At 51.0% G+C, this 22,859-nt stretch overlaps 1 protein-coding gene across 1 annotated transcript in view; it reads left to right on the top strand.

Annotated features, from left to right (window-relative positions):
• Positions 1 to 22,859, top strand: part of LOC146811131 (uncharacterized) — a 522,597-nt gene that overhangs the window by 30,614 nt on the left and 469,124 nt on the right. The gene's annotated exons all lie outside the window — the stretch shown is intronic.

Below are 22,859 nucleotides of genomic sequence, written 5' to 3'. Positions count from 1 at the left end.
CCGAGTGGGAAGGGTATGCCCAGACGTGGGTCCCTTGCTCTCCATGCCACTGGAAATCAAGCAAGCCTGGCTGAATATGGCTGAAATGCCAGAAACCGGTCCTAGGATGCTTGTTTCCAGTCCAGGGAGGACCTGGCTTGGCAGTTCGGGCTGGACTGTTCCCATGAGGCACAGGGTCAAGACTGATTTGCATATGGCTGGGTTCAAACTGGAACAGCATGGTGAGCAAAAAAATGATGGATTTAGGCCCAAATCTCTGTACTGGGGTGAATGTATGACATTGTTCTGCATTCTGTCCATCAATTGTTGTTTTTGCATTTGTCACCCCGAGTGGGAAGGGTATGCCCAGACGTGGGTCCCTTGCTCTCCATGCCACTGGAAATCAAGCAAGCCTGCCTGAAGACGGCTGAAATGCCAGAAACCGGTCCTAGGATGCTTGTTTCCAGTCCAGGGAGGACCTGGCTTGGCAGTTCGGGCTGGACTGTTCCCATGAGGCACAGGGTCAAGACTGATTTGCATATGGCTGGGTTCAAACTGGAACGGCATGGTGAGCAAAAAAACGATGGATTTAGGCCCAGATCTCTGTACTGGGGTGAATGTATGACATTGTTCTGCATTCTGTCCATCAATTGTTGTTTTTGCATTTGTCACCCCGAGTGGGAAGGGTATGCCCAGACGTGGGTCCCTTGCTCTCCATGCCACTTGAAATCAAGCAAGCCTGGCTGAAGACGGCTGAAATGCCAGAAACCGGTCCTAGGATGCTTGTTTCCAGTCCAGGGAGGACCTGGCTTCGCAGTTCGGGCTGGACTGTTCCCATGAGGCACAGGGTCAAGACTGATTTGCATATGGCTGGGTTCAAACTGGAACGGCATGGTGAGCAAAAAAACGATGGATTTAGGCCCAGATCTCTGTACTGGGGTGAATGTATGACATTGTTCTGCATTCTGTCCATCAATTGTTGTTTTTGCATTTGTCACCCCGAGTGGGAAGGGTATGCCCAGACGTGGGTCCCTTGCTCTCCATGCCACTGGAAATCAAGCAAGCCTGGCTGAAGACGGCTGAAATGCCAGAAACCGGTCCTAGGATGCTTGTTTCCAGTCCAGGGAGGACCTGGCTTGGCAGTTCGGGCTGGACTGTTCCCATGAGGCACAGGGTCAAGACTGATTTGCATATGGCTGGGTTCAAACTGGAACGGCATGGTGAGCAAAAAAAAGATGGATTTAGGCCCAGATCTCTGTACTGGGGTGAATGTATGACATTGTTCTGCATTCTGTACATCAATTGTTGTTTTTGCATTTGTCACCCCGAGTGGGAAGGGTGTGCCCAGACGTGGTTCCCTTGCTCTCCATGCCACTGGAAATCAAGCAAGCCTGGCTGAAGATGGCTGAAATGCCAGAAACCGGTCCTAGGATGCTTGTTTCCAGTCCAGGGAGGACCTGGCTTGGCAGTTCGGGCTGGACTGTTCCCATGAGGCACAGGGTCAAGACTGATTTGCATATGGCTGGGTTCAAACTGGAACGGCATGGTGAGCAAAAAAACGATGGATTTAGGCCCAGATCTCTGTACTGGGGTGAATGTATGACATTGTTCTGCATTCTGTCCATCAATTGTTGTTTTTGCATTTGTCACCCCGAGTGGGAAGGGTATGCCCAGACGTGGGTCCCTTGCTCTCCATGCCACTGGAAATCAAGCAAGCCTGGCTGAAGACGGCTGAAATGCCAGAAACCGGTCCTAGGATGCTTGTTTCCAGTCCAGGGAGGACCTGGTTTGGCAGTTCGGGCTGGACTGTTCCCATGAGGCACAGGGTCAAGACTGATTTGCATATGGCTGGGTTCAAACTGGAACGGCATGGTGAGCAAAAAAACGATGGATTTAGGCCCAGATCTCTGTACTGGGGTGAATGTATGACATTGTTCTGCATTCTGTCCATCAATTGTTGTTTTTGCATTTGTCACCCCGAGTGGGAAGGGTATGCCCAGACGTGGGTCCCTTGCTCTCCATGCCACTGGAAATCAAGCAAGCCTGGCTGAAGACGGCTGAAATGCCAGAAACCGGTCCTAGGATGCTTGTTTCCAGTCCAGGGAGGACCTGGCTTGGCAGTTCGGGCTGGACTGTTCCCATGAGGCACAGGGTCAAGACTGATTTGCATATGGCTGGGTTCAAACTGGAACGGCATGGTGAGCAAAAAAAAGATGGATTTAGGCCCAGATCTCTGTACTGGGGTGAATGTATGACATTGTTCTGCATTCTGTACATCAATTGTTGTTTTTGCATTTGTCACCCCGAGTGGGAAGGGTATGCCCAGACGTGGGTCCCTTGCTCTCCATGCCACTGGAAATCAAGCAAGCCTGGCTGAAGACGGCTGAAATGCCAGAAACCGGTCCTAGGATGCTTGTTTCCAGTCCAGGGAGGACCTGGCTTGGCAGTTCGGGCTGGACTGTTCCCATGAGGCACAGGGTCAAGACTGATTTGCATATGGCTGGGTTCAAACTGGAACGGCATGGTGAGCAAAAAAAAGATGGATTTAGGCCCAGATCTCTGTACTGGGGTGAATGTATGACATTGTTCTGCATTCTGTACATCAATTGTTGTTTTTGCATTTGTCACCCCGAGTGGGAAGGGTATGCCTAGACGTGGGTCCCTTGCTCTCCATGCCACTGGAAATCAAGCAAGCCTGGCTGAAGACGGCTGAAATGCCAGAAACCGGTCCTAGGATGCTTGTTTCCAGTCCAGGGAGGACCAGGCTTGGCAGTTCGGGCTGGACTGTTCCCATGAGGCACAGGGTCAAGACTGATTTGCATATGGCTGGGTTCAAACTGGAACGGCATGGTGAGCAAAAAAACGATGGATTTAGGCCCAGATCTCTGTACTGGGGTGAATGTATGACATTGTTCTGCATTCTGTACATCAATTGTTGTTTTTGCATTTGTCACCCCGAGTGGGAAGGGTATGCCCAGACGTGGGTCCCTTGCTCTCCATGCCACTGGAAATCAAGCAAGCCTGGCTGAAGACGGCTGAAATGCCAGAAACCGGTCCTAGGATGCTTGTTTCCAGTCCAGGGAGGACCTGACTTTGCAGTTCGGGCTGGACTGTTCCCATGAGGCACAGGGTCAAGACTGATTTGCATATGGCTGGGTTCAAACTGGAACGGCATGGTGAGCAAAAAAACAATGGATTTAGGCCCAGATCTCTGTACTGGGGTGAATGTATGACATTGTTCTGCATTCTTTCCATCAATTGTTGTTTTTGCATTTGTCACCCCGAGTGGGAAGGGTATGCTCAGACGTGGGTCCCTTGCTCTCCATGCCACTGGAAATCAAGCAAGCCTGGCTGAAGACGGCTGAAATGCCAGAAACCGGTCCTAGGATGCTTGTTTCCAGTCCAGGGAGGACCTGGCTTGGCAGTTCGGGCTGAACTGTTCCCATGAGGCACAGGGTTAAGACTGATTTGCATATGGCTGGGTTCAAACTGGAACGGCATGGTGAGCAAAAAAACGATGGATTTAGGCCCAGATCTCTGTACTGGGGTGAATGCATGACATTGTTCTGCATTCTGTCCATCAATTGTTGTTTTTGCATTTGTCACTCCGAGTGGGAAGGGTATGCCCAGACGTGGGTCCCATGCTCTCCATGCCACTGGAAATCAAGCAAGCCTGGCTGAAGACGGCTGTAATGCCAGAAACCGGTCCTAGGATGCTTGTTTCCAGTCCAGGGAGGACCTGGCTTGGCAGTTCGGGCTGGACTGTTCCCATGAGGTACAGGGTCAAGACTGATTTGCATATGGCTGGGTTCAAACTGGAACGGCATGGTGAGCAAAAAAACGATGGATTTAGGCCCAGATCTCTGTACTGGGGTGAATGTATGACATTGTTCTGCATTCTGACCATCAATTGTTGTTTTTGCATTTGTCACCCCGAGTGGGAAGGGTATGCCCAGACATGGGTCCCTTGCTCTCCATGCCACTGGAAATCAAGCAAGCCTGCCTGAAGACGGCTGAAATGCCAGAAACCGGTCCTAGGATGCTTGTTTCCAGTCCAGGGAGGACCTGGCTTGGCAGTTCGGGCTGGACTGTTCCCATGAGGCACAGGGTCAAGACTGATTTGCATATGGCTGGGTTCAAACTGGAACGGCATGGTGAGCAAAAAAACGATGGATTTAGGCCCAGATCTCTGTACTGGGGTGAATGTATGACATTGTTCTGCATTCTGTCCATCAATTGTTGTTTTTGCATTTGTCACCCCGAGTGGGAAGGGTATGCCCAGACGAGGCTCCCTTGCTCTCCATGCCACTGGAAATCAAGCAAGCCTGGCTGAAGATGGCTGAAATGCCAGAAACCGGTCCTAGGATGCTTGTTTCCAGTTCAGGGAGGACCTGGCTTGGCAGTTCGGGCTGGACTGTTCCCATGAGGCACAGGGTCAAGACTGATTTGCATATGGCTGGGTTCAAACTAGAACGGCATGGTGAGCAAAAAAACGATGGATTTAGGCCCAGATCTCTGTACTGGGGTGAATGTATGACATTGTTCTGCATTCTGTCCATCAATTGTTGTTTTTGCATTTGTCACCCCGAGTGGGAACGGTATGCTCAGACGTGGGTCCCTTGCTCTCCATGCCACTGGAAATCAAGCAAGCCTGGCTGAAGACGGCTGAAATGCCAGAAACAGGTCCTAGGATGCTTGTTTCCAGTCCAGGGAGGACGTGGCTTGGCAGTTCGGGCTGAACTGTTCCCATGAGTCACAGGGTCAAGACTGATTTGCATATGGCTGGGTTCAAACTGGAACGGCATGGTGAGCAAAAAAAACGATGGATTTAGGCCCAGATCTCTGTACTGGGGTGAATGTATGACATTGTTCTGCATTCTGTCCATCAATTGTTGTTTTTGCATTTGTCACCCCGAGTGGGAAGGGTATGCCCAGACGTGGGTCCCTTGCTCTCCATGCCACTGGAAATCAAGCAAGCTTGGCTGAAGACGGCTGAAATGCCAGAAACCGGTCCTAGGATGCTTGTTTCCAGTCCAGGGAGGACCTGGCTTGGCAGTTCGGGCTGGACTGTTCCCATGAGGCACAGGGTCAAGACTGATTTGCATATGGCCGGGTTCAAACTGGAACGGCCTGGTGAGCAAAAAAACGATGGATTTAGGCCCAGATCTCTGTACTGGGGTGAATGCATGACATTGTTCTGCATTCTGTCCATCAATTGTTGTTTTTGCATTTGCCACCCCGAGTGGGAAGGGTATGCCCAGACGTGGGTCCCATGCTCTCCATGCCACTGGAAATCAAGCAAGCCTGGCTGAAGACGGCTGAAATGCCAGAAACCGGTCCTAGGATGCTTGTTTCCAGTCCAGGGAGGACCTGGCTTGGCAGTTCGGGCTGGACTGTTCCCATGAGGCACAGGGTCAAGACTGATTTGCATATGGCTGGATTCAAACTGGAACGGCATGGTGAGCAAAAAAACGATGGATTTAGGCCCAGATCTCTGTACTGGGGTGAATGTATGACATTGTTCTGCATTCTGTCCATCAATTGTTGTTTTTGCATTTGTCACCCCGAGTGGGAAGGGTATGCCCAGACGTGGGTCCCTTGCTCTCCATGCCACTGGAAATCAAGCAAGCCTGCCTGAAGACGGCTGAAATGCCAGAAACCAGTCCTAGGATGCTTGTTTCCGGTCCAGGGAGGACCTGGCTTGGCAGTTCGGGCTGGACTGTTCCCATGGGGCACAGGGTCAAGACTGATTTGCATATGGCTGCGTTCAAACTGGAATGGCATGGTGAGCAAAAAAACGATGGATTTAGGCCCAGATCTCTGTACTGGGGTCAATGTATGACATTGTTCTGCATTCTGTCCATCAATTGTTGTTTTTGCATTTGTCACCCCGAGTGGGAAGGGTATGCCCAGACGTGGGTCCCTTGCTCTCCATGCCACTGGAAATCAAGCAAGCCTGGCTGAAGATGGCTGAAATGCCAGAAACCGGTCCTAGGATGCTTGTTTCCAGTTCAGGGAGGACCTGGCTTGGCAGTTCGGGCTGGACTGTTCCCATGAGGCACAGGGTCAAGACTGATTTGCATATGGCTGGGTTCAAACTAGAACGGCATGGTGAGCAAAAAAACGATGGATTTAGGCCCAGATCTCTGTACTGGGGTGAATGTATGACATTGTTCTGCATTCTGTCCATCAATTGTTGTTTTTGCATTTGTCACCCCGAGTGGGAAGGGTATGCCCAGACGTGGGTCCCTTGCTCTCCATGCCACTGGAAATCAAGCAAGCCAGGCTGAAGACGGCTGAAATGCCAGAAACCGGTCCTAGGATGTTTGTTTCCAGTCCAGGGAGGACCTGGCTTGGCAGTTCGGGCTGGACTGTTCCCATGAGGCACAGGGTCAAGACTGATTTGCATATGGCTGGGATCAAACTGGAACGGTATGGTGAGCAAAAAAACGATGGATTTAGGCCCAGATCTCTGTACTGGGGTGAATGTATGACATTGTTCTGCATTCTGTCCATCAATTGTTGTTTTTGCATTTGTCACCCCGAGTGGGAAGGGTATGCCCAGACGTGGCTCCCTTGCTCTCCATGCCACTGGAAATCAAGCAAGCCTGGCTGAAGATGGCTGAAATGCCAGAAACCGGTCCTAGGATGCTTGTTTCCAGTCCAGGGAGGACCTGGCTTGGCAGTTTGGGCTGGGCTGTTCCCATGAGGCACAGGGTCAAGACTGATTTGCATATGGCTGGGTTCAAACTGGAACGGCATGGTGAGCAAAAAAACGATGGATTTAGGCCCAGATCTCTGTACTGAGGTGAATGTATGACATTGTTCTGCATTCTGTCCATCAATTGTTGTTTTTGCATTTGTCACCCCGAGTGGGAAGGGTATGCCCAGACGTGGCTCCCTTGCTCTCCATGCCACTGGAAATCAAGCAAGCCTGGCTGAAGATGGCTGAAATGCCAGAAACCGGTCCTAGGATGCTTGTTTCCAGTTCAGGGAGGACGTGGCTTGGCAGTTTGGGCTGGACTGTTCCCATGAGGCACAGGGTCAGGACTGATTTGCATATGGCTGGGTTCAAACTAGAACGGCATGGTGAGCAAAAAAACGATGGATTTAGGCCCAGATCTCTGTACTGGGGTGAATGTATGACATTGTTCTGCATTCTGTCCATCAATTGTTGTTTTTGCATTTGTCACCCCGAGTGGGAAGGGTATGCCCAGACGTGGGTCCCTTGCTCTCCATGCCACTGGAAATCAAGCAAGCCTGCCTGAAGACGGCTGAAATGCCAGAAACCGGTCCTAGGATGCTTGTTTCCAGTCCAGGGAGGACCTGGCTTGGCAGTTCGGGCTGGACTGTTCCCATGAGGCACAGGGTCAAGACTGATTTGCATATGGCTGGGTTCAAACTGGAACGGCATGGTGAGCAAAAAAACGATGGATTTAGGCCCAGATCTCTGTACTGGGGTGAATGTATGACATTGTTCTGCATTCTCTCCATCAATTGTTGTTTTTGCATTTTTCACCCCGAGTGGGAAGGGTATGCCCAGACGTGGGTCCCTTGCTCTCCATGCCACTGGAAATCAAGCAAGCCTGGCTGAAGACGGCTGAAATGCCAGAAACCGGTCCTAGGATGCTTGTTTCCAGTCCAGGGAGGACCTGGCTTGGCAGTTCGGGCTGGACTGTTCCCATGAGGCACAGGGTCAAGACTGATTTGCATATGGCTGGGTTCAAACTGGAACGGCATGGTGAGCAAAAAAAAGATGGATTTAGGCCCAGATCTCTGTACTGGGGTGAATGTATGACATTGTTCTGCATTCTGTACATCAATTGTTGTTTTTGCATTTGTCACCCCGAGTGGGAAGGGTATGCCCAGACGTGGGTCCCTTGCTCTCCATGCCACTGGAAATCAAGCAAGCCTGGCTGAAGATGGCTGAAATGCCAGAAACCGGTCCTAGGATGCTTGTTTCCAGTCCAGGGAGGACCTGGCTTGGCAGTTCGGGCTGGACTGTTCCCATGAGGCACAGGGTCAAGACTGATTTGCATATGGCTGGGTTCAAACTGGAACAGCATGGTGAGCAAAAAAATGATGGATTTAGGCCCAAATCTCTGTACTGGGGTGAATGTATGACATTGTTCTGCATTCTGTCCATCAATTGTTGTTTTTGCATTTGTCACCCCGAGTGGGAAGGGTATGCCCAGACGTGGGTCCCTTGCTCTCCATGCCACTGGAAATCAAGCAAGCCTGCCTGAAGACGGCTGAAATGCCAGAAACCGGTCCTAGGATGCTTGTTTCCAGTCCAGGGAGGACCTGGCTTGGCAGTTCGGGCTGGACTGTTCCCATGAGGCACAGGGTCAAGACTGATTTGCATATGGCTGGGTTCAAACTGGAACGGCATGGTGAGCAAAAAAACGATGGATTTAGGCCCAGATCTCTGTACTGGGGTGAATGTATGACATTGTTCTGCATTCTGTCCATCAATTGTTGTTTTTGCATTTGTCACCCCGAGTGGGAAGGGTATGCCCAGACGTGGGTCCCTTGCTCTCCATGCCACTTGAAATCAAGCAAGCCTGGCTGAAGACGGCTGAAATGCCAGAAACCGGTCCTAGGATGCTTGTTTCCAGTCCAGGGAGGACCTGGCTTCGCAGTTCGGGCTGGACTGTTCCCATGAGGCACAGGGTCAAGACTGATTTGCATATGGCTGGGTTCAAACTGGAACGGCATGGTGAGCAAAAAAACGATGGATTTAGGCCCAGATCTCTGTACTGGGGTGAATGTATGACATTGTTCTGCATTCTGTCCATCAATTGTTGTTTTTGCATTTGTCACCCCGAGTGGGAAGGGTATGCCCAGACGTGGGTCCCTTGCTCTCCATGCCACTGGAAATCAAGCAAGCCTGGCTGAAGACGGCTGAAATGCCAGAAACCGGTCCTAGGATGCTTGTTTCCAGTCCAGGGAGGACCTGGCTTGGCAGTTCGGGCTGGACTGTTCCCATGAGGCACAGGGTCAAGACTGATTTGCATATGGCTGGGTTCAAACTGGAACGGCATGGTGAGCAAAAAAAAGATGGATTTAGGCCCAGATCTCTGTACTGGGGTGAATGTATGACATTGTTCTGCATTCTGTACATCAATTGTTGTTTTTGCATTTGTCACCCCGAGTGGGAAGGGTGTGCCCAGACGTGGTTCCCTTGCTCTCCATGCCACTGGAAATCAAGCAAGCCTGGCTGAAGATGGCTGAAATGCCAGAAACCGGTCCTAGGATGCTTGTTTCCAGTCCAGGGAGGACCTGGCTTGGCAGTTCGGGCTGGACTGTTCCCATGAGGCACAGGGTCAAGACTGATTTGCATATGGCTGGGTTCAAACTGGAACGGCATGGTGAGCAAAAAAACGATGGATTTAGGCCCAGATCTCTGTACTGGGGTGAATGTATGACATTGTTCTGCATTCTGTCCATCAATTGTTGTTTTTGCATTTGTCACCCCGAGTGGGAAGGGTATGCCCAGACGTGGGTCCCTTGCTCTCCATGCCACTGGAAATCAAGCAAGCCTGGCTGAAGACGGCTGAAATGCCAGAAACCGGTCCTAGGATGCTTGTTTCCAGTCCAGGGAGGACCTGGTTTGGCAGTTCGGGCTGGACTGTTCCCATGAGGCACAGGGTCAAGACTGATTTGCATATGGCTGGGTTCAAACTGGAACGGCATGGTGAGCAAAAAAACGATGGATTTAGGCCCAGATCTCTGTACTGGGGTGAATGTATGACATTGTTCTGCATTCTGTCCATCAATTGTTGTTTTTGCATTTGTCACCCCGAGTGGGAAGGGTATGCCCAGACGTGGGTCCCTTGCTCTCCATGCCACTGGAAATCAAGCAAGCCTGGCTGAAGACGGCTGAAATGCCAGAAACCGGTCCTAGGATGCTTGTTTCCAGTCCAGGGAGGACCTGGCTTGGCAGTTCGGGCTGGACTGTTCCCATGAGGCACAGGGTCAAGACTGATTTGCATATGGCTGGGTTCAAACTGGAACGGCATGGTGAGCAAAAAAAAGATGGATTTAGGCCCAGATCTCTGTACTGGGGTGAATGTATGACATTGTTCTGCATTCTGTACATCAATTGTTGTTTTTGCATTTGTCACCCCGAGTGGGAAGGGTATGCCCAGACGTGGGTCCCTTGCTCTCCATGCCACTGGAAATCAAGCAAGCCTGGCTGAAGACGGCTGAAATGCCAGAAACCGGTCCTAGGATGCTTGTTTCCAGTCCAGGGAGGACCTGGCTTGGCAGTTCGGGCTGGACTGTTCCCATGAGGCACAGGGTCAAGACTGATTTGCATATGGCTGGGTTCAAACTGGAACGGCATGGTGAGCAAAAAAAAGATGGATTTAGGCCCAGATCTCTGTACTGGGGTGAATGTATGACATTGTTCTGCATTCTGTACATCAATTGTTGTTTTTGCATTTGTCACCCCGAGTGGGAAGGGTATGCCTAGACGTGGGTCCCTTGCTCTCCATGCCACTGGAAATCAAGCAAGCCTGGCTGAAGACGGCTGAAATGCCAGAAACCGGTCCTAGGATGCTTGTTTCCAGTCCAGGGAGGACCAGGCTTGGCAGTTCGGGCTGGACTGTTCCCATGAGGCACAGGGTCAAGACTGATTTGCATATGGCTGGGTTCAAACTGGAACGGCATGGTGAGCAAAAAAACGATGGATTTAGGCCCAGATCTCTGTACTGGGGTGAATGTATGACATTGTTCTGCATTCTGTACATCAATTGTTGTTTTTGCATTTGTCACCCCGAGTGGGAAGGGTATGCCCAGACGTGGGTCCCTTGCTCTCCATGCCACTGGAAATCAAGCAAGCCTGGCTGAAGACGGCTGAAATGCCAGAAACCGGTCCTAGGATGCTTGTTTCCAGTCCAGGGAGGACCTGACTTTGCAGTTCGGGCTGGACTGTTCCCATGAGGCACAGGGTCAAGACTGATTTGCATATGGCTGGGTTCAAACTGGAACGGCATGGTGAGCAAAAAAACAATGGATTTAGGCCCAGATCTCTGTACTGGGGTGAATGTATGACATTGTTCTGCATTCTTTCCATCAATTGTTGTTTTTGCATTTGTCACCCCGAGTGGGAAGGGTATGCTCAGACGTGGGTCCCTTGCTCTCCATGCCACTGGAAATCAAGCAAGCCTGGCTGAAGACGGCTGAAATGCCAGAAACCGGTCCTAGGATGCTTGTTTCCAGTCCAGGGAGGACCTGGCTTGGCAGTTCGGGCTGAACTGTTCCCATGAGGCACAGGGTTAAGACTGATTTGCATATGGCTGGGTTCAAACTGGAACGGCATGGTGACCAAAAAAACGATGGATTTAGGCCCAGATCTCTGTACTGGGGTGAATGTATGACATTGTTCTGCATTCTGTCCATCAATTGTTGTTTTTGCATTTGTCACCCCGAGTGGGAAGGGTATGCCCAGACGTGGGTCCCTTGCTCTCCATGCCACTGGAAATCAAGCAAGCCTGGCTGAAGACGGCTGAAATGCCAGAAACCGGTCCTAGGATGCTTGTTTCCAGTCCAGGGAGGACCTGGCTTGGCAGTTCGGGCTGGACTGTTCCCATGAGGCACAGGGTCAAGACTGATTTGCATATGGCTGGGTTCAAACTGGAACGGCATGGTGAGCAAAAAAACGATGGATTTAGGCCCAGATCTCTGTACTGGGGTGAATGTATGACATTGTTCTGCATTCTGTACATCAATTGTTGTTTTTGCATTTGTCACCCCGAGTGGGAAGGGTATGCCCAGACGTGGGTCCCTTGCTCTCCATGCCACTGGAAATCAAGCAAGCCTGGCTGAAGACTGCTGAAATGCCAGAAACCGGTCCTAGGATGCTTGTTTCCAGTCCAGGGAGGACCTGGCTTGGCAGTTCGGGCTGGACTGTTCCCATGAGGCACAGGGTCAAGACTGATTTGCATATGGCTGGATTCAAACTGGAACGGCATGGTGAGCAAAAAAACGATGGATTTAGGCCCAGATCTCTGTACTGGGGTGAATGTATGACATTGTTCTGCATTCTGTCCATCAATTGTTGTTTTTGCATTTGTCACCCCGAGTGGGAAGGGTATGCCCAGACGTGGGTCCCTTGCTCTCCATGCTACTGGAAATCAAGCAAGCCTGCCTGAAGACGGCTGAAATGCCAGAAACCGGTCCTAGGATGCTTGTTTCCAGTCCAGGGAGGACCTGGCTTGGCAGTTCGGGCTGGACTGTTCCCATGAGGCACAGGGTCAAGACTGATTTGCATATGGCTGGGTTCAAACTGGAACGGCATGGTGAGCAAAAAAACGATGGATTTAGGCCCAGATCTCTGTACTGGGGTGAATGTATGACATTGTTCTGCATTCTGACCATCAATTGTTATTTTTGCATTTGTCACCCCGAGTGGGAAGGGTATGCCCAGACATGGGTCCCTTGCTCTCCATGGCACTGGAAATCAAGCAAGCCTGCCTGAAGACGGCTGAAATGCCAGAAACCGGTCCTAGGATGCTTGTTTCCAGTCCAGGGAGGACCTGGCTTGGCAGTTCGGGCTGGACTGTTCCCATGAGGCACAGGGTCAAGACTGATTTGCATATGGCTGGGTTCAAACTGGAACGGCATGGTGAGCAAAAAAACGATGGATTTAGGCCCAGATCTCTGTACTGGGGTGAATGTATGACATTGTTCTGCATTCTGTCCATCAATTGTTGTTTTTGCATTTGTCACCCCGAGTGGGAAGGGTATGCCCAGACGTGGGTCCCTTGCTCTCCATGCCACTGGAAATCAAGCAAGCCTGCCTGAAGACGGCTGAAATGCCAGAAACCGGTCCTAGGATGCTTGTTTCCAGTCCAGGGAGGACCTGGCTTGGCAGTTCGGGCTGGACTGTTCCCATGAGGCACAGGGTCAAGACTGATTTGCATATGGCTGGGTTCAAACTGGAACGGCATGGTGAGCAAAAAAACGATGGATTTAGGCCCAGATCTCTGTACTGGGGTGAATGTATGACATTGTTCTGCATTCTCTCCATCAATTGTTGTTTTTGCATTTTTCACCCCGAGTGGGAAGGGTATGCCCAGACGTGGGTCCCTTGCTCTCCATGCCACTGGAAATCAAGCAAGCCTGGCTGAAGACGGCTGAAATGCCAGAAACCGGTCCTAGGATGCTTGTTTCCAGTCCAGGGAGGACCTGGCTTGGCAGTTCGGGCTGGACTGTTCCCATGAGGCACAGGGTCAAGACTGATTTGCATATGGCTGGGTTCAAACTGGAACGGCATGGTGAGCAAAAAAAAGATGGATTTAGGCCCAGATCTCTGTACTGGGGTGAATGTATGACATTGTTCTGCATTCTGTACATCAATTGTTGTTTTTGCATTTGTCACCCCGAGTGGGAAGGGTATGCCCAGACGTGGGTCCCTTGCTCTCCATGCCACTGGAAATCAAGCAAGCCTGGCTGAAGATGGCTGAAATGCCAGAAACCGGTCCTAGGATGCTTGTTTCCAGTCCAGGGAGGACCTGGCTTGGCAGTTCGGGCTGGACTGTTCCCATGAGGCACAGGGTCAAGACTGATTTGCATATGGCTGGGTTCAAACTGGAACAGCATGGTGAGCAAAAAAATGATGGATTTAGGCCCAAATCTCTGTACTGGGGTGAATGTATGACATTGTTCTGCATTCTGTCCATCAATTGTTGTTTTTGCATTTGTCACCCCGAGTGGGAAGGGTATGCCCAGACGTGGGTCCCTTGCTCTCCATGCCACTGGAAATCAAGCAAGCCTGCCTGAAGACGGCTGAAATGCCAGAAACCGGTCCTAGGATGCTTGTTTCCAGTCCAGGGAGGACCTGGCTTGGCAGTTCGGGCTGGACTGTTCCCATGAGGCACAGGGTCAAGACTGATTTGCATATGGCTGGGTTCAAACTGGAACGGCATGGTGAGCAAAAAAACGATGGATTTAGGCCCAGATCTCTGTACTGGGGTGAATGTATGACATTGTTCTGCATTCTGTCCATCAATTGTTGTTTTTGCATTTGTCACCCCGAGTGGGAAGGGTATGCCCAGACGTGGGTCCCTTGCTCTCCATGCCACTGGAAATCAAGCAAGCCTGGCTGAAGACGGCTGAAATGCCAGAAACCGGTCCTAGGATGCTTGTTTCCAGTCCAGGGAGGACCTGGCTTCGCAGTTCGGGCTGGACTGTTCCCATGAGGCACAGGGTCAAGACTGATTTGCATATGGCTGGGTTCAAACTGGAACGGCATGGTGAGCAAAAAAACGATGGATTTAGGCCCAGATCTCTGTACTGGGGTGAATGTATGACATTGTTCTGCATTCTGTCCATCAATTGTTGTTTTTGCATTTGTCACCCCGAGTGGGAAGGGTATGCCCAGACGTGGGTCCCTTGCTCTCCATGCCACTGGAAATCAAGCAAGCCTGGCTGAAGACGGCTGAAATGCCAGAAACCGGTCCTAGGGTGCTTGTTTCCAGTCCAGGGAGGACCTGGCTTGGCAGTTCGGGCTGGACTGTTCCCATGAGGCACAGGGTCAAGACTGATTTGCATATGGCTGGGTTCAAACTGGAACGGCATGGTGAGCAAAAAAAAGATGGATTTAGGCCCAGATCTCTGTACTGGGGTGAATGTATGACATTGTTCTGCATTCTGTACATCAATTGTTGTTTTTGCATTTGTCACCCCGAGTGGGAAGGGTGTGCCCAGACGTGGTTCCCTTGCTCTCCATGCCACTGGAAATCAAGCAAGCCTGGCTGAAGATGGCTGAAATGCCAGAAACCGGTCCTAGGATGCTTGTTTCCAGTCCAGGGAGGACCTGGCTTGGCAGTTCGGGCTGGACTGTTCCCATGAGGCACAGGGTCAAGACTGATTTGCATATGGCTGGGTTCAAACTGGAACGGCATGGTGAGCAAAAAAACGATGGATTTAGGCCCAGATCTCTGTACTGGGGTGAATGTATGACATTGTTCTGCATTCTGTCCATCAATTGTTGTTTTTGCATTTGTCACCCCGAGTGGGAAGGGTATGCCCAGACGTGGGTCCCTTGCTCTCCATGCCACTGGAAATCAAGCAAGCCTGGCTGAAGACGGCTGAAATGCCAGAAACCGGTCCTAGGATGCTTGTTTCCAGTCCAGGGAGGACCTGGTTTGGCAGTTCGGGCTGGACTGTTCCCATGAGGCACAGGGTCAAGACTGATTTGCATATGGCTGGGTTCAAACTGGAACGGCATGGTGAGCAAAAAAACGATGGATTTAGGCCCAGATCTCTGTACTGGGGTGAATGTATGACATTGTTCTGCATTCTGTCCATCAATTGTTGTTTTTGCATTTGTCACCCCGAGTGGGAAGGGTATGCCCAGACGTGGGTCCCTTGCTCTCCATGCCACTGGAAATCAAGCAAGCCTGGCTGAAGACGGCTGAAATGCCAGAAACCGGTCCTAGGATGCTTGTTTCCAGTCCAGGGAGGACCTGGCTTGGCAGTTCGGGCTGGACTGTTCCCATGAGGCACAGGGTCAAGACTGATTTGCATATGGCTGGGTTCAAACTGGAACGGCATGGTGAGCAAAAAAAAGATGGATTTAGGCCCAGATCTCTGTACTGGGGTGAATGTATGACATTGTTCTGCATTCTGTACATCAATTGTTGTTTTTGCATTTGTCACCCCGAGTGGGAAGGGTATGCCCAGACGTGGGTCCCTTGCTCTCTATGCCACTGGAAATCAAGCAAGCCTGGCTGAAGACGGCTGAAATGCCAGAAACCGGTCCTAGGATGCTTGTTTCCAGTCCAGGGAGGACCTGGCTTGGCAGTTCGGGCTGGACTGTTCCCATGAGGCACAGGGTCAAGACTGATTTGCATATGGCTGGGTTCAAACTGGAACGGCATGGTGAGCAAAAAAAAGATGGATTTAGGCCCAGATCTCTGTACTGGGGTGAATGTATGACATTGTTCTGCATTCTGTACATCAATTGTTGTTTTTGCATTTGTCACCCCGAGTGGGAAGGGTATGCCTAGACGTGGGTCCCTTGCTCTCCATGCCACTGGAAATCAAGCAAGCCTGGCTGAAGACGGCTGAAATGCCAGAAACCGGTCCTAGGATGCTTGTTTCCAGTCCAGGGAGGACCAGGCTTGGCAGTTCGGGCTGGACTGTTCCCATGAGGCACAGGGTCAAGACTGATTTGCATATGGCTGGGTTCAAACTGGAACGGCATGGTGAGCAAAAAAACGATGGATTTAGGCCCAGATCTCTGTACTGGGGTGAATGTATGACATTGTTCTGCATTCTGTACATCAATTGTTGTTTTTGCATTTGTCACCCCGAGTGGGAAGGGTATGCCCAGACGTGGGTCCCTTGCTCTCCATGCCACTGGAAATCAAGCAAGCCTGGCTGAAGACGGCTGAAATGCCAGAAACCGGTCCTAGGATGCTTGTTTCCAGTCCAGGGAGGACCTGACTTTGCAGTTCGGGCTGGACTGTTCCCATGAGGCACAGGGTCAAGACTGATTTGCATATGGCTGGGTTCAAACTGGAACGGCATGGTGAGCAAAAAAACAATGGATTTAGGCCCAGATCTCTGTACTGGGGTGAATGTATGACATTGTTCTGCATTCTTTCCATCAATTGTTGTTTTTGCATTTGTCACCCCGAGTGGGAAGGGTATGCTCAGACGTGGGTCCCTTGCTCTCCATGCCACTGGAAATCAAGCAAGCCTGGCTGAAGACGGCTGAAATGCCAGAAACCGGTCCTAGGATGCTTGTTTCCAGTCCAGGGAGGACCTGGCTTGGCAGTTCGGGCTGAACTGTTCCCATGAGGCACAGGGTTAAGACTGATTTGCATATGGCTGGGTTCAAACTGGAACGGCATGGTGACCAAAAAAACGATGGATTTAGGCCCAGATCTCTGTACTGGGGTGAATGTATGACATTGTTCTGCATTCTGTCCATCAATTGTTGTTTTTGCATTTGTCACCCCGAGTGGGAAGGGTATGCCCAGACGTGGGTCCCTTGCTCTCCATTCCACTGGAAATCAAGCAAGCCTGGCTGAAGACGGCTGAAATGCCAGAAACCGGTCCTAGGATGCTTGTTTCCAGTCCAGGGAGGACCTGGCTTGGCAGTTCGGGCTGGACTGTTCCCATGAGGCACAGGGTCAAGACTGATTTGCATATGGCTGGGTTCAAACTGGAACGGCATGGTGAGCAAAAAAACGATGGATTTAGGCCCAGATCTCTGTACTGGGGTGAATGTATGACATTGTTCTGCATTCTGTACATCAATTGTTGTTTTTGCATTTGTCACCCCGAGTGGGAAGGGTATGCCCAGACGTGGGTCCCTTGCTCTCCATGCCACTGGAAATCAAGCAAGCCTGGCTGAAGACTGCTGAAATGCCAGAAACCGGTCCTAGGATGCTTGTTTCCAGTCCAGGGAGGACCTGGCTTGGCAGTTCGGGCTGGACTGTTCCCATGAGGCACAGGGTCAAGACTGATTTGCATATGGCTGGGTTCAAACTGGAACGGCATGGTGAGCAAAAAAACGATGGATTTAGGCCCAGATCTCTGTACTGGGGTGAATGTATGACATTGTTCTGCATTCTGTCCATCAATTGTTGTTTTTGCATTTGTCACCCCGAGTGGGAAGGGTATGCCCAGACGTGGGTCCCTTGCTCTCCATGCTACTGGAAATCAAGCAAGCCTGCCTGAAGACGGCTGAAATGCCAGAAACCGGTCCTAGGATGCTTGTTTCCAGTCCAGGGAGGACCTGGCTTGGCAGTTCGGGCTGGACTGTTCCCATGAGGCACAGGGTCAAGACTGATTTGCATATGGCTGGGTTCAAACTGGAACGGCATGGTGAGCAAAAAAACGATGGATTTAGGCCCAGATCTCTGTACTGGGGTGAATGTATGACATTGTTCTGCATTCTGACCATCAATTGTTATTTTTGCATTTGTCACCCCGAGTGGGAAGGGTATGCCCAGACATGGGTCCCTTGCTCTCCATGGCACTGGAAATCAAGCAAGCCTGCCTGAAGACGGCTGAAATGCCAGAAACCGGTCCTAGGATGCTTGTTTCCAGTCCAGGGAGGACCTGGCTTGGCAGTTCGGGCTGGACTGTTCCCATGAGGCACAGGGTCAAGACTGATTTGCATATGGCTGGGTTCAAACTGGAACGGCATGGTGAGCAAAAAAACGATGGATTTAGGCCCAGATCTCTGTACTGGGGTGAATGTATGACATTGTTCTGCATTCTGTCCATCAATTGTTGTTTTTGCATTTGTCACCCCGAGTGGGAAGGGTATGCCCAGACGAGGCTCCCTTGCTCTCCATGCCACTGGAAATCAAGCAAGCCTGGCTGAAGATGGCTGAAATGCCAGAAACCGGTCCTAGGATGCTTGTTTCCAGTCCAGGGAGGACCTGGCTTGGCAGTTCGGGCTGGACTGTTCCCATGAGGCACAGGGTCAAGACTGATTTGCATATGGCTGGGTTCAAACTGGAACGGCATGGTGAGCAAAAAAACGATGTATTTAGGCCCAGATCTCTGTACTGGGGTGAATGTATGACATTGTTCTGCATTCTGTCCATCAATTGTTGTTTTTGCATTTGTCACCCCGAGTGGGAAGGGTATGCTCAGACGTGGGTCCCTTGCTCTCCATGCCACTGGAAATCAAGCAAGCCTGGCTGAAGACGGCTGAAATGCCAGAAACCGGTCCTAGGATGCTTGTTTCCAGTCCAGGGAGGACCTGGCTTGGCAGTTCGGGCTGAACTGTTCCCATGAGGCACAGGGTCAAGACTGATTTGCATATGGCTGGGCTCAAACTGGAACGGCATGGTGAGCAAAAAAATGATGGATTTAGGCCCAGATCTCTGTACTGGGGTGAATGTATGACATTGTTCTGCATTCTGTCCATCAATTGTTGTTTTTGCATTTGTCACCCCGAGTGGGAAGGGTATGCCCAGACGTGGGCCCCTTGCTCTCCATGCCACTGGAAATCAAGCAAGCCTGGCTGAAGACGGCTGAAATGCCAGAAACCGGTCCTAGGATGCTTGTTTCCAGTCCAGGGAGGACCTGGCTTGGCAGTTCGGGCTGGACTGTTCCCATGAGGCACAGGGTCAAGACTGATTTGCATATGGCTGGGTTCAAACTGGAACGGCATGGTGAGCATAAAAACGATGGATTTAGGCCCAGATCTCTGTACTGGGGTGAATGTATGACATTGTTCTGCATTCTGTACATCAATTGTTGTTTTTGCATTTGTCACCCCGAGTGGGAAGGGTATGCCCAGACGTGGGTCCCTTGCTCTCCATGCCACTGGAAATCAAGCAAGCCTGGCTGAAGACTGCTGAAATGCCAGAAACCGGTGCTAGGATGCTTGTTTCCAGTCCAGGGAGGACCTGGCTTGGCAGTTCGGGCTGGACTGTTCCCATGAGGCACAGGGTCAAGACTGATTTGCATATGGCTGGGTTCAAACTGGAATGGCATGGTGAGCAAAAAAACGATGGATTTAGGCCCAGATCTCTGTACTGGGGTGAATGTATGACATTGTTCTGCATTCTGTCCATCAATTGTTGTTTTTGCATTTGTCACCCCGAGTGGGAAGGGTATGCCCAGACGTGGGTCCCTTGCTCTCCATGCCACTGGAAATCAAGCAAGCCTGCCTGAAGACGGCTGAAATGCCAGAAACCGGTCCTAGGATGCTTGTTTCCAGTCCAGGGAGGACCTGGCTTGGCAGTTCGGGCTGGACTGTTCCCATGAGGCACAGGGTCAAGACTGATTTGCATATGGCTGGGTTCAAACTGGAACGGCATGGTGAGCAAAAAAACGATGGATTTAGGCCCAGATCTCTGTACTGGGGTGAATGTATGACATTGTTTTGCATTCTGTCCATCAATTGTTGTTTTTGCATTTGTCACCCCGAGTGGGAAGGGTATGCCCAGACGTGGGTCCCTTGCTCTCCATGCCACTGGAAATCAAGCAAGCCTGGCTGAAGACGGCTGAAATGCCAGAAACCGGTCCTAGGATGCTTGTTTCCAGTCCAGGGAGGACCTGGCTTGGCAGTTCGGGCTGGACTATTCCCATGAGGCACAGGGTCAAGACTGATTTGCATATGGCTGGGTTCAAACTGGAACGGCATGGTGAGCAAAAAAACGATGGATTTAGGCCCAGATCTCTGTACTGGGGTGAATGTATGACATTGTTCTGCATTCTGTCTATCAATTGTTGTTTTTGCATTTGTCACCCCGAGTGGGAAGGGTATGCCCAGACGTGGGTCCCTTGCTCTCCATGCCACTGGAAATCAAGCAAGCCTGCCTGAAGACGGCTGAAATGCCAGAAACCGGTCCTAGGATGCTTGTTTCCAGTCCAGGGAGGACCTGGCTTGGCAGTTCGGGCTGGACTGTTCCCATGAGGCACAGGGTCAAGACTGATTTGCATATGGCTGGGTTCAAACTGGAACGGCATGGTGAGCAAAAAAACGATGGATTTAGGCCCAGATCTCTGTACTGGGGTGAATGTATGACATTGTTCTGCATTCTGTCCATCAATTGTTGTTTTTGCATTTGTCACCCCGAGTGATAAGGGTATGCCCAGACGTGGGTCCCTTGCTCTCCATGCCACTGGAAATCAAGCGAGCCTGGCTGAAGATGGCTGAAATGCCAGAAACCGGTCCTAGGATGCTTGTTTCCAGTCCAGGGAGGACCTGGCTTGGCAGTTCGGGCTGGACTGTTCCCATGAGGCACAGGGTCAAGACTGATTTGCATATGGCTGGGTTCAAACTGGAACGGCATGGTGAGCAAAAAAACGATGTATTTAGGCCCAGATCTCTGTACTGGGGTGAATGTATGACATTGCTCTGCATTCTGTCCATCAATTGTTGTTTTTGCATTTGTCACCCCGAGTGGGAAGGGTATGCTCAGACGTGGGTCCCTTGCTCTCCATGCCACTGGAAATCAAGCAAGCCTGGCTGAAGACGGCTGAAATGCCAGAAACCGGTCCTAGGATGCTTGTTTCCAGTCCAGGGAGGACCTGGCTTGGCAGTTCGGGCTGAACTGTTCCCATGAGGCACAGGGTCAAGACTGATTTGCATATGGCTGGGTTCAAACTGGAACGGCATGGTGAGCAAAAAAACGATGGATTTAGGCCCAGATCTCTGTACTGGGGTGAATGTATGACATTGTTCTGCATTCTGTCCATCAATTGTTGTTTTTGCATTTGTCACCCCGAGTGGGAAGGGTATGCCCAGACGTGGGTCCCTTGCTCTCCATGCCACTGGAAATCAAGCAAGCCTGGCTGAAGACGGCTGAAATGCCAGAAACCGGTCCTAGGATGCTTGTTTCCAGTCCAGGGAGGACCTGGCTTGGCAGTTCGGGCTGGACTGATCCCATGAGGCACAGGGTCAAGACTGATTTGCATATGGCTGGGTTCAAACTGGAACGGCATGGTGAGCAAAAAAACGATGGATTTAGGCCCAGATCTCTGTACTGGGGTGAATGTATGACATTGTTCTGCATTCTGTACATCAATTGTTGTTTTTGCATTTGTCACCCCGAGTGGGAAGGGTATGCCCAGACGTGGGTCCCTTGCTCTCCATGCCACTGGAAATCAAGCAAGCCTGCCTGAAGACGGCTGAAATGCCAGAAACCGGTCCTAGGATGCTTGTTTCCAGTCCAAGGAGGACCTGGCTTGGCAGTTCGGGCTGGACCGTTCCCATGAGGCACAGGGTCAAGACTGATTTGCATATGGCTGGGTTCAAACTGGAACGGCATGGTGAGCAAAAAAACGATGGATTTAGGCCCAGATCTCTGTACTGGGGTGAATGTATGACATTGTTCTGCATTCTGTACATCAATTGTTGTTTTTGCATTTGTCACCCCGAGTGGGAAGGGTATGCCCAGACGTGGGTCCCTTGCTCTCCATGCCACTGGAAATCAAGCAAGCCTGCCTGAAGACGGCTGAAATGCCAGAAACCGGTCCTAGGATGCTTGTTTCCAGTCCAAGGAGGACCTGGCTTGGCAGTTCGGGCTGGACTGTTCCCATGAGGCACAGGGTCAAGACTGATTTGCATATGGCTGGGTTCAAACTGGAACGGCATGGTGAGCAAAAAAACGATGGATTTAGGCCCAGATCTCTGTACTGGGGTGAATGTATGACATTGTTCTGCATTCTGTCCATCAATTGTTGTTTTTGCATTTGTCACCCCGAGTGGGAAGGGTATGCCCAGACGTGGGTCCCTTGCTCTCCATGCCACTGGAAATCAAGCAAGCCTGCCTGAAGACGGCTGAAATGCCAGAAACCGGTCCTAGGATGCTTGTTTCCAGTCCAGGGAGGACCTGGCTTGGCAGTTCGGGCTGGACTGTTCCCATGAGGCACAGGGTCAAGACTGATTTGCATATGGCTGGGTTCAAACTGGAACGGCATGGTGAGCAAAAAAACGATGGATTTAGGCCCAGATCTCTGTACTGGGGTGAATGTATGACATTGTTTTGCATTCTGTCCATCAATTGTTGTTTTTGCATTTGTCACCCCGATTGGGAAGGGTATGCCCAGACGTGGGTCCCTTGCTCTCCATGCCACTGGAAATCAAGCAAGCCTGGCTGAAGACGGCTGAAATGCCAGAAACCGGTCCTAGGATGCTTGTTTCCAGTCCAGGGAGGACCTGGCTTGGCAGTTCGGGCTGGACTATTCCCATGAGGCACAGGGTCAAGACTGATTTGCATATGGCTGGGTTCAAACTGGAACGGCATGGTGAGCAAAAAAAAGATGGATTTAGGCCCAGATCTCTGTACTGGGGTGAATGTATGACATTGTTCTGCATTCTGTACATCAATTGTTGTTTTTGCATTTGTCACCCCGAGTGGGAAGGGTATGCCCAGACGTGGGTCCCTTGC

This window comes from Triturus cristatus, chromosome 7, assembly GCF_964204655.1.
Source record: "Triturus cristatus chromosome 7, aTriCri1.1, whole genome shotgun sequence".
Classification (NCBI taxonomy): Eukaryota; Metazoa; Chordata; class Amphibia; order Caudata; family Salamandridae; genus Triturus; species Triturus cristatus.
Note: the sequence above shows the minus strand (reverse complement) of the source record. Positions and strands in the feature narration are given on the sequence as shown.